The sequence below is a fragment of the Cebus imitator genome, unplaced genomic scaffold (assembly GCF_001604975.1).
Source record: "Cebus imitator isolate Cc_AM_T3 unplaced genomic scaffold, Cebus_imitator-1.0 Scaffold11, whole genome shotgun sequence".
Classification (NCBI taxonomy): Eukaryota; Metazoa; Chordata; class Mammalia; order Primates; family Cebidae; genus Cebus; species Cebus imitator.
The window spans coordinates 4,405,563-4,417,321 of record NW_016107326.1 but is presented as its reverse complement, the minus strand read 5'-3'; the positions used below and the strand labels follow the sequence as shown (position 1 = coordinate 4,417,321).

Sequence of the window (11,759 nt, the reverse complement as noted above, 5' to 3'; positions counted from 1 at the left end):
GTGCTGTGATGGGACCTGGAAGCGGGCAGATCACTTGAGATCAGGAGTTCGAGACCAGCCTAGCCAACATGGTGAACTCCTACCTCTATGAAAAATACAAAAATAGCCAGACATGGGGGCAGGCACCTGTTATCCCAGACACTTGGGAGGCTGAGGCAAGAGAATCGCTTGAACCTGGGAGGTGGAGGTTGCAGTGAGCTGAGATCATGCCATTGCACTCCAGCCTGGGTGACAGAGCAAGGCTCCATCTGAAAAAAACAAAAACAGGTTGTCCGCAAAGCCTGAGTCCTGTCCTCCCACCCTCCTCTATGGACAGGATGAGCTTTACCACTTGCTCCACCTTCTCCACCAACTACCGGTCCCTGGGCTCTGTCCAGGTGGCCAGTTACTGCACCCGGCTAGTCAGCAGCACAGCCAGCATCTATGCAGGGGCGGGGGGCTCTGGTTCCCCGATCTCCGTGTCCCACTCCACCAGCTTCTGGGACCGTATGGGGTCCAGGGGTCTGGCCATGGGCATGGCAGGGGGTCTGGCAGGAATGGGAGGAATACAGAATGAGAAGGAGACCGTGCACAGCCTGAACGACCGCCTGGCCTCCTGCCTGGACAGAGTGAGGAGCCTGGAGACTGAGTATTGGAAGCTGGAGAGCAAAATCCAGGAGCACCCGGAGAAGAAGGGACCCCAGGTCAGAGACTGGGGCCATTACTTCAAGACCATTGAAGACCTGAGGGCTCAGATCTTTGAAAATACTGTGGACAATGCCCACATTGTTCTGCAAAGCGACAATGCCCGTCTTGCTGCTGATGACTCTAAAGTCAAGTATGAGACAGGGCTGTCCATGCACCAGTGTGTGCAGAGTGACATCCATGGGCTCCACAAGGCCATTGATGACACCAGTGTCGCTCGGCTGCAGCTGGAGACAGAGATCGAGGCTCTCAAGGAGGAGCTGCTCTCGTGAAGAAGAACCATGAAGAGGAAGTAAAAGGCCTCCAAGCCCAGATTACCAGCTCTGGGTTGACCGTGGAAGTAGATGCCTCCGTTTCTCAGGACCTCGTCACGATCATGGCAGACATCCAGGGCCAATACGACAAAGAACCAAGTGAAGCCAGACAAGTACTGGTCTCAGCAGACTGAGGACAGCACCACAGTGGTCACTACACAGTCCGCCGAGGTTGGAGCTGCTGAGATGACGCTCGTGGAGCTGAGACGTATAGTCCTGTCCTTGGAGATCGGCCCCAACTCCATGAGAAATATGAAGGCCAGCTTGAAGAACAGCCTGAGGGAGGTGGAGGCCCGCTATGCCCTGCAGATGGAGGAGCTCAACGGGATCCTACTGCCCCTGGAGTCGGAGCTGGCACAGATCTGGGCAGAGGGACAGTGCCAGGCCCAAGAGTACGAGGCCCTGCTGAACATCAAGGTCAGGCTGGAGGCTGAGATCGCCACCTACAGCCGCCTGCTGGAAGAAGGCGAGGACGTCAATCTTGCTGATGCCCTGGACAGCAACTCCATGCAAACCATCCAGAAGACCACTACCCGCCGCATGGTGGGTGGCAAAGTGGTGTCTGAGACCAACGACACCAAAGTTCTGAGACATTAAGCCAGCAGAAGTAGGGTACTTTTTGGGGAGCAGGTGGCCAATAAAAAGTTCAGAGGTCATTGGAGGTCAAAAAATTTTTTAAATAAAAATAAATATAAAATAAAAAATTAAAAAATTAAAAGGTATGAGATGGGCATCCATGCAGGAAACACCAGAAGAGTTCAGAGGACAAGAAGGACTCCTGAAGGCGTGCAGGGAGATGGAGTGTCAGCTGAGCCTTGCAAGGCTCCCGTGGCAGAGGTAATGCTATGTCCCCCACACAGTCCCCTTCCTGGGCACCCTGCCTTCTCTGCAGTCAATTCTGGCCACTAGAATGGAGCTGGACTTTTAGATGGGAAATAAGCCTCAAAAATAGATCTTTGTGTCTCCTCCTGGTTGGTCCCCCTCCATCTACACGCTGCCCACCCACCATGCCTGCCCTTCTGGGCTGGATGCATCTCAGGCAAGTCTGCAGTAACAGCTCACGAGCAAACTTGTGCTTCAGTGTTGAATTGAACATTCCTTGTCTGAGACATGTAACAATGCTTTCACCCAAAGAGAATTCCAGGGTTACATTTTTAGACACACAGAACCTATGACCTTTGCTTAAATCATCTTGCTGGGAAGCCCTCTACTATTCCTAAGAGGAATATTTGTTCAAATGGGAACAGATTTCAATGCTGGGAACATCAACTTGTTAATAGCAACCCTCATCTTGGAACGTTGATGTAAACATATACTTTACCTCCGGGGTGACTTGTGGGTCCCTGGGAAGCAAGTTTGTGCATAGGACCCATCTGCTGGGTCTCTTCCCTCTGGTGCTGTGATCTATGTTTCCTTTAAAAATGAGCATTTATAATCCCTTATTTTTAGGAAAAAAAAAAAAAAAACTTGTTTACTGTGGAAAGCCATTCAGAACAGATAAGTAAAATAAAGAGAATTGTCATCACCTGTACAGTGCAACAATCCAAAAACTCTCTCTTGAGAGAGAGAGAGAGAGAGAGATGGGGTCCAGGTCTGTCGCCCAGCCTAGAGTGCAGTGGCACAATCATAGCTCACTGCAGCCTTGACCTCCTGGGTTCCCACACCAGTGGTTGGCTAATTTCTTTTTAATTTTTGTAGAGATGAAGTCACGCTTTGTTGCCGAGGCTGGTCTTGAACTCCTGGGCTCAAGCGATCCTCCTGCCCTGGCCTCCCAAAGTGCTGTGATTACAGGCATGCGCCACAGTCCCCGGCCCCAAAAGGATATTTTTATGCACGATCATTTTCCTTTGGGTCTGTGTTTGCGTGGTGTCTGTTTTGTTTTGTATTGAGAAACAAGATCATTACCATATACACTGTTTGGTCCTTGCTTTTTTCTTCAACAGTACCTAGTGATCATTTCCCCACATTATTATTCAGTATCCAAGCTCTCCATGACAGATCTCTATAACCCGAATAAAAGTGATTTTACAAGAAAGAGGGCCCTTCTTACAAAGACAGCCGTGTCTATCGAGGTTTCAGGCCCCACTGAGAGCTCTGTCATCTGCCAAACCAAAATGAACAGACAGAAGGAGGGGCCTGGGGTCAGGAGCAGCTCACAGTGTGCACAGCACTTGATTCTGGGTAGGAAGCTCCAGGGCACCCGAGTTTGCAGAGGCCACGGGCAGGAGAGCCCAGGGGCAGCAGAGACCAGGGGCAGCAGAGGCCAGGTGCAGCAGAGCCCAGGGGCAGCAGAGACCAGGGGCAGCAGAGGCCAGGTGCAGCAGAGCCCAGGGGCAGCAGAGACCAGGGGCAGCAGAGGCCAGGGGCAGCACTGAGGCCAGGTGCAGCACAGAGGCCAGGGGCAGCAGAGGCCAGGGGCAGCACAGAGTCCAGGGGCAGCACTGAGGCCAGGGGCAGCACAGAGGCCAGGTGCAGCAGAGATTAGGTGCAGCAGCGACCAGGTGCAGCAGAAAGGCCAGGTACAGCAGAGGCCACGTGCAGCAGAGAGGGCCCATGCAACAGAGGCCAGGCGCGGCAGAGGCCAGGTGCAACCGCAAGTTTCACACCGCCGCATCTCCCGGGGGGGCTTTGCAAACCCTCACCGGACGTTCTGCGTTGTGCTTCCGAAGAGCCGCAGGGGCTTCCCGCGAACCGCAGCGGCGCGGTGCAGGCGGCGACAGCTCCCACTGAAGGCCCCTGCAGTGTCCGCAACGCACCGGCTTCCCAGGGCGGGTGCTGGCGGCGGCTCGGACGGAGGCTCAGGGGAGTCCGGGTCACGCCTCAGCCTCTCCCTGGCGGCCCCCGCCGGCCGCGCCCCCCAAGCCCAGGGCGCCCGCCCCGCTCGGCTCGCACGAGTTTCTGCAGGTCTCTCCCGCCAGCCGCAGGGAAGCCTCTTTGCGGCGCGTCGCGGCTGGGCTCCGGCTTCCAAAGGCTCATTGTCGGAGGTCCCCGGGCCGGTCTAACCGCTGCGGAACTGCCCGACGCCCCGCCCCGCGCCGAACGGCCCAGCGCCTGGCGGGAGAAGCCGGGACCCGGCGCGGGAGCCGGGCGGGCTGGCCTCGCCAGAGAGGCAGGGCGGGGGCGGTGGGTTGTTGTTTTTTTTTTTTTTTNTTTTGAGACCGGGTCTCAATTTGTCACCCAGGCTGGAGTGCAGTGGCGCAGTCTTGGCTCACTGCAGCCTCTGCCCCCTGGGTTCAAGCAATTCTTCCACCTCAGCTTCTTGAATAGCTGGGATTACAGGGGCGCACCACCATGCTTGGCAATTTTTGCATTTTTAATAGAGACAGAGTTTCACCATGTTGGTCAGCTGGTCTTGAACTCCTGACCTCAGGTGATCCACTTGCCTCAGCCTTCCAAAGTGCTGGGATTACAGGTGTGAGCCACCGCGCCTGGCCTTGGTTTTTTCTTTCGTAGAGTCCACATGAGTTAAACCTCATTTATCAAAACATTTTTTGAGAATAAAAGGTAATTGATTAGGTACCGAGTGTCTAGGTACCTGAGGGTAACTGGAATGATATGCTTCCATAAAGCCTAGTTGCATTATCATTCCAAAATGTTTCTAATTTGTATTTTTTCCCCCTTAGGAGTTTTGTTTTTATGTTGTCAAATCTCTTGACTTTTATTTTCCTTTCTATAATGTGAATAATTAGATATTACCTTTACTACTTTTTTTCAGATGGAGGTAGAAATTGGGACACTTGCCCAAAGTCACAGAGCGGGAAAATGATCAGGCCAGGATTTGAGTCCTGTTGGATTCTTTAGCACAGCCCATGTATATAACCACTCTGCTGCACTGCCTCCAGCTGGATCTCTATCTCACACCTACTGTCTCCCTTATCAAAACTACGAGGAGAGAGAGAAGGAACAGAAATGAAGAGGGATGCTGGGTGTGGTGGATCACTTGAGGTCAGGAGTTCGAGACCAGCCTGGCCAACATGGCGAAACTCCGTGTTTACTAAAAATACAAAAACAGTGGGTATGGTGGCAGGTGCCTATAAATCCCAGATACTCAGGAGGCTGAAGCAGGAGAATCACTTGAGCCCTGCAGGCAGAGGTTGCAGTGAGCCAAGATTGCACCATTTCACTCTATCCTAGGCACAGAGTGAAACTCTGTCATTCATAAATAAATAAATAAAATATTGACGTTTCTTCATCATTTAAGTCCATCTTAGTTTCTTTTCTTTCGAGATGGAGTCTCATTCTGTTGCTCAGGATGGAGTACAGTAATCTCAGTTCACTGCAACCTCTGCCTCCCATGCTCAAGTGATCCTCCTGCCTCAGCCTTCCGAGTAGCTGGGATTGCAGGCATGTGCCACCATGTCTGGCTAATTTTTTGTATTTTTAGTAGAGACAGGTTTTCGCCATGTTGACCTGGCTGGTCTTAAACTTCTGACCTGAAGTGAACCACTTGCCTTGGCCTCCCAAAGTGCTGGGATTGATGAAAGTTTTTAAACTAGGGAACATTAGTAATATGATAGGCACCATTTATGCTGTATTTGCTGTTTTCTGCTTACATCAAGTAGCGCTGAGGCGGGCATGGCACATTGAACAGGTTCCATGAACACTATCCATGACTAAGTCAGGACGCCCCCATTTAGAGCCCCATCAGCAAACTACATCTGAGTAGCTAATTTAACTGCCAGTTTACACCTGGGTAAGAGCAACAGTTTACAACTTATTTTCTGATTTTTTTCTTAGTAGAGTGAAGAGGTGGTTGATAAAGTATCATACGATATTTATGTGTGAGACTAAGTTTTTAAAAACTAGGTTTGGTTCTTGGCAGAAGGATCTTGTTCAAGTGTAAGGAGAACTCACTTCAGTGCTGGAAATAGCTTGTTTACTTGTTTCTAACAGCCCCTAGTATATGGCATCAGATTTGGGACATAGCTGTTAATTTGTGTGTATATTTTGTGAACATAACTCTTTGTACTCATTATTTTCATTGTATAATAGTTCTTTAGAAAGCGGATTTTGATAGTTTGTTCACATCTGCTATGTATTTATTTGTTTTGTAACTTTTGTAAATTTAATATTTTCCTACAAATTTAAAATCAAATGTTCAAAACAGTGTTGTGATAAGAATATCTTTTTTTTTTTTTTTTTTTTTTTTTTTTTTTTGTTTTTTTTTTTTTTTTTTTGGAGATGGCGTCTCCCTCTGTGGCCTGCTGGAGTCCACTGGCGCGATCTCGGCTCACTGCAACCTCCGCCTCCCGGGTTCAAGCGATTCTCCCACCTCAGTCTCCCCAGTAGCTGGGATTGCAGATGCCCGCCACCACACTGGGCTAAATTTTGTATTTTTAGTAGAGACCCTGTTAGCCAGGCTGGTCTCGAACTTCGGACTTCAAGTGATCCACCCACCTTGTCCTCGCAAAGTGCTGGGATTACAGGCGCGCCACCATGCCCTGCTAATTTTTTTGTATTTTTAGTAGGGACGGTTTCACCAAGTTGTCCAGGCTGGTCTCGAACTCCTGACCTCAAGTCAACCGCTCCCCTCAGCCTCCCAAAGTGCTGGGATTACAGGCGGGAGCCGCTGCGCCGGCCTGGGTGAGTTTTCTGTGCGTGGAAGGGAAGCAGCACCGGCACCCTCCTGCTTCCCGCGCCCTCGGTAGGCACCGTGGACACTGCCACCTGACAGCGGAGGAGGAAGCAGCCGGAAAAATAAAATGTCGAGGGCGCAGTTACGCGTATCTGCTGGTGTTTGTGTGTGGCAAAAAAGCCGTCATTCAATGAGTACCCGTTTTCAAAGATTGAACATAAAAGGCGTTTATTAAACATAATGTAATCTCTTCTCCATGTCAGGCCCTGGCACTGATTTCTCAAGGTGACCGTTCTGGACCATCCGAACATTAATATTGGTTTTAAGTTGATAAAGGCTGTTTGAAGCTGCCTTTTAGATTTTATCCTTGCAGCTGAAGATATCTTGTGAACTTTAGTTTTCAGAACGGAGAGTCTGAGTGGTGGGCCAGGCACTAAGCGCGAGGGAAGCCGATGGAGGGGGCCGCTCTCCTGCACCGAGGGCGCAGGCACCAGCTGCTGCCTACACCTCCGGAAAGCCCTCACCCTAACCTAAGATCCCCGACGTCAGGCTCCTAATTTACATCGTTATTCCATGAGAACTGGGTAGAAACGGAGAGGGCACGACCCACAAACACCGAAGCTCTGGGATAACGTTAGAGATAGGAGGGCCACCAACTCATTACACTGCAAATTACAAATACAGAGGCCGGGCGCTGGGGCTCACTCCTGTAATGCCAGCACTTTGGGAGGCCGAGGCGAGAGGATCACTTGAGCCCAGGAGTTCAAGAGCAGCCTGGCCAACCTGGTGAAACCCCACCTCTACTAAATACAAAGATTAGCAAGGCGTGGTGGCCCCGCGCGCCTGTAATCCCAGCTACTCTTGGGAGGCTGAGGCAGAAGGATCTTTGAACTGGGGAGGTGAGGTTGCAGTGAACAGAGATCATGCCACTGCACTCCCGCCCCGGTGACAGAGTCGGGTTCTGTCTCAGATAAGAAGAAAGAAGAAGATCACGAAGAGAAGGAATTAGGTTATTAAAATTATCTTTGCTTCCTTGTCTGTTGAGCTGAATTAAAGAAAAAACTTCTCTTTGCTATAAGAACTATGTTGTAGGGTAATTAAATAGACCTAGTAAATGAGGAAAAAAATTTCTCTAAGAATTTCAGTCAATGAATACAAAACAGCATTCTTTAATTACATTTTAATTCCTAATTAAATAACTTCTAATTTTAAAACATTTAGCTAAGTTAAATATACACTTCAGCTATCCGATCAATGCAATTCAGACAATTGCACTGATCGCTGTTTAGCTGAATCTTATGATAAAGGAATTTGTCACCCTCTAAACTCACTGATCAATCTTATCACAAAAAGTGAGACAACTAGACATTAGGTGTGGCGATAGGAAATGTATCATATCACCTATGAGACAGTCTTATCCAAAAAAGAGAAAAATGGAAGGAAGGAGTGAGGGAGAGAGGGAGGGTGGAAGGAAGGAAGTGGAGGGGAGAAGACAGGAGGGAGGATGAGAGGGAGAAAGAATCTGAGCTCAGGCCAGCTTGGAACTCTAACTCCCAGTCCGCTGGAAGAACAGTAGATAGAGGAGCAAGTTATATAAACACCCTGGGTCACAATTAACCAAACCCCGAATGTGGGATGTTTTACAAAAATCAACTGACCCACTTCTTCAAGTGAATAGGGGATATAAAGGGGGAAGGGACTGTTCTACATTAAATGAAATTTAACAAAGACTTGCCAGGTAACCAACTATAAAGATGGAGCTTGTTTGGATCCATTCAAACAACCCAACTGTAAAAGGACTTAGGGAAAATTAAATATGTTAGACAATTGTTAATTTATTAGATGTAATAATGCCTTGTGGTTATGTAATTTAAAAAGTCCTTTTCTTTCTGGTGAAATGAGTTAAGGAGGATGGATGGTGGAGGACAAGGCATTCATGGCTGAAGCTGAGTACAAGCATGGAAGTCTGTTACAGTCTCTACTTTTGTTTCTGTTCTGAAATTGTCACAAAAAAGTAAAATGAAATAAAGATGGTAATCAGAAGTGGAGAGAATATTGTAAATGTAGTCTGACCAGCCGGTGGCCGCTAATGGCTTTGATTTAAAAAATATATCAGCTATCTGATTTTAAAAAGCTGTCATGGAGCTCCTCCCATCCTATGACTGAATAATTCTGTATTTCATCTTGAATAAAAGGTTTCTTAGTTATTCCTGTTAAATTTGGCATTTGGAATTCAGTCCTTTGTTGAGATAATGATTGTGAATTCCTCTCCAAGATCAAATATTTTTCAGACTACAGTTCTTCAATCTGATGAGCATTACCAAAAAGAAGACTAGCTCCCTCCAAAAGCTCCAGGAGCGAAGCTCCGCTCTCCAGAGGCAGCAGGGAGACAGCAGCAAGCGTTCTTGCATTTTAAAGTGAGTTTCATCCCCCACCCCCCATTCTCTTATCACTGAGTATCTAGGGTAGAAAAAATAAAGGTTAGGTTTACTCAACAGTGGACAGGTCTGTCTACGTTCAAAGCACTGGCATGCCAGTGTGCCTCCAGGCATGTGCCAACAGTCCCTTTCATCACCTGGAAAGCTCTTCCTTGATCTATTTTACAAACGTTTCTATGCCCTCCAAAACCCAGTTCACGTAATATTATCTGTTCGTGGATGATGGAAATGCATTCCCACACAACAAAAGCACAGAATCATTTCTGTGAACACAAAAACAGAACACAAAACAGAAACAACTCCAATGTCAATGTCACTCCTTAAGGAGGCCCTACCTCCCTGCAGCCTCCTCCTCATACTCTACAAAGTTAATCCTTTCCTGGGGCTCCTTTCTACCTTGTATCCTTTATTATTTTTTTATTATGGAAATTTTCAGACATACCCAAAAGGAGAGTGAATTGTAAATGAGCCCCCCAGACCCACCCATCTTTACTGTCATCAATATTTTTCAAGTCTTGATTCCTCCATTTCTCTCCAGCCTGGGTATGTTGTTTTCAGGAGTATGTTAAAGCAAATCCCAGACAGCCCCTCCATTCACCAGTCTTGTACCCATTTCTACGGCACTGGGCACACTGTCAGAACCTGCTGCCCTGGCAGTGTCTGCTGGAGGGCCATTGGTCTTCCTTTACGGCTGCAGCGACCAGCCCACAAACTGGCCCACAGTAGGCCCACGGTAAATACATGGAATAAATTTGTGTCGTTCAGGGCACTAGATTTACTACCATAGACTGAAGGAAAAGTCTTTTTATTTTTATTTATTTATTTATTTATTGAGACAGAGTCTTGCTCTGTCACCAGGTTGGAGGGCAGTGGCGCGATCTCGGCTCACTACAACCTCCACCTCCTGGGTTCAAGCGATTCTTCCACCTCAGCCTTCCAAGTAGCTGGGACCACAGGAGCGTGCCACCACGCCCGGCTAATTTTTTAGTAGAGATGGATACAATAATACCTCCTGTCTTATCTCTTCTGGATGAGGCCGTTTCTCCCTCAAGAGGTGACATTTATAGTTTGTGTTCCCTCCCCTTGAACCTGGGTGGACCGTGACCCTGGAAGTGATGTTATGTGATATTCAAGGCAAGGTCAAAAACAGGGGTGCAGCTCCCCTTGCTGGTTCCATTCTCACTGGAGGTTTGCGCTGCCAGGTAAGCAAAGCAGTCCAGCCGCCTTGAGGCAGCCATGCTGTGGGAAATCCCGGGGAACACATGGAGCGACTCTAAGACTACACAAACAGAGGCGCCTGGCTAGCTCCAAGCTGCCTCGGTTCCCCTTGTTCTCACAGTTCGCCCTGTTCTAACTCCAGCTGCTGTTTGACTACAGCCGCACGAGTGACCCCAAGCCAGAACTGCCCATCTGAGTTGTTCCCAAATTCCTGCCCCACTGAAACCATAAAAGATAAGACTTGTTTTAAGCCATTAAACATTGGGCAGATTTGTTTTGTAGCAATAGATAAACAGAACACTGGGCACATTACTTAACCTTTCTGTGCCTCAGTTTTCACATCTTTAAAACTGGGATAAAAAGAGTACCTAAAACCACATTGAGCTTTTATGAGTATTAAATGAGATCAAAACATACCCATCTGGCCACAGCACTCAATAAATGTTGGCTATTATCATTTGGGAAAGATAGTTTAGAAATCCTGACCAACGAGATAATATTTGTAAGTTTCCATTTACCATGCATGCTGATACTTTGTTTTTCCTGAGACAGGATCTTGCGCTCTTGCTCTGTCACCCGGGCTGGAGTGCGGTGGTGTGATCATGGCTCACTGCAGCCTTGACTTTCCAGACTGTAGTGATCCTCCCGCCTCGGCCCCCTAAGTAGCTGAGACTACAGGACTACAGGCACGAGCCACCATGCCCAGCTAATCTTTTGTATTTTTAGTAGAGATGGGGTTTCGCCATGTTGCCCAGGCTGGTCTTGAACCCCTGAGCTCAAATGTCCCACGTGTCTCAGCACCCCCAACGTGCTGGGATTACAGGCATGAGCCACCACACTCTGCCTCATGCTGATATATTTTGGATAAGGGTGTACTCTGTACAGGAGAGGTTACTATGAGTTTTGTGTTCTTTAACGTCTTAAAGGTGGAAACCAATTGTAACCAATTTAACTCATTTTAGATGACCTTTTTGACTTAACTCATATTTGCAAGTGACAAGTTTGAAAACAAAACAAGATCGGTGCAGAGAAGCCATATGATATATTGGGTGAAAAAAAAAAGTTAATAAAGATTAAACTTGTTTCAAGAACTATTGAATTTTCAAATCTTCAGTGTACTCCTAACTTTTAAGAACATGAAGTATTAGCTTAACATAGTTTTCTCTGTTGGTTTCTTGCTCAAGTTTGTGTTGTTTTCTTTTGTTAAAATTAGAGATTTCTTTTTATTTTCCAGTTACAGTAATACTAGCTGTTAGTTTAAACCCTCTGTAATAGGACATGGAAACAGACACATAAGGACGTTAGCTGAAAAAACAGACTGAAAATCGACGATTTTTTACTCCCCCTAATTTCAATCAATCTTTTTCAAAAGTGTACAAAATTCAGTCATTGGATTTATGCAGTGCCATGTCTGTCTAAACTCTAATAGTTCCTTTGTATCATATTCTTCAGAGCGAACATCTGTCCGCAAAGCAGTGCCTTTCACCTCGTTTTACAGAGTACTGAAAAACTTTTAGCAAATTCACAGAT

General features: G+C 47.5%; 1 pseudogene; it reads left to right on the top strand.

Annotated features, from left to right (window-relative positions):
- Positions 1-317: 317 nt before the first annotated feature.
- On the top strand, positions 318-1,595 carry LOC108318503 (annotated as a pseudogene).
- Positions 1,596-11,759: the final 10,164 nt, after the last annotated feature.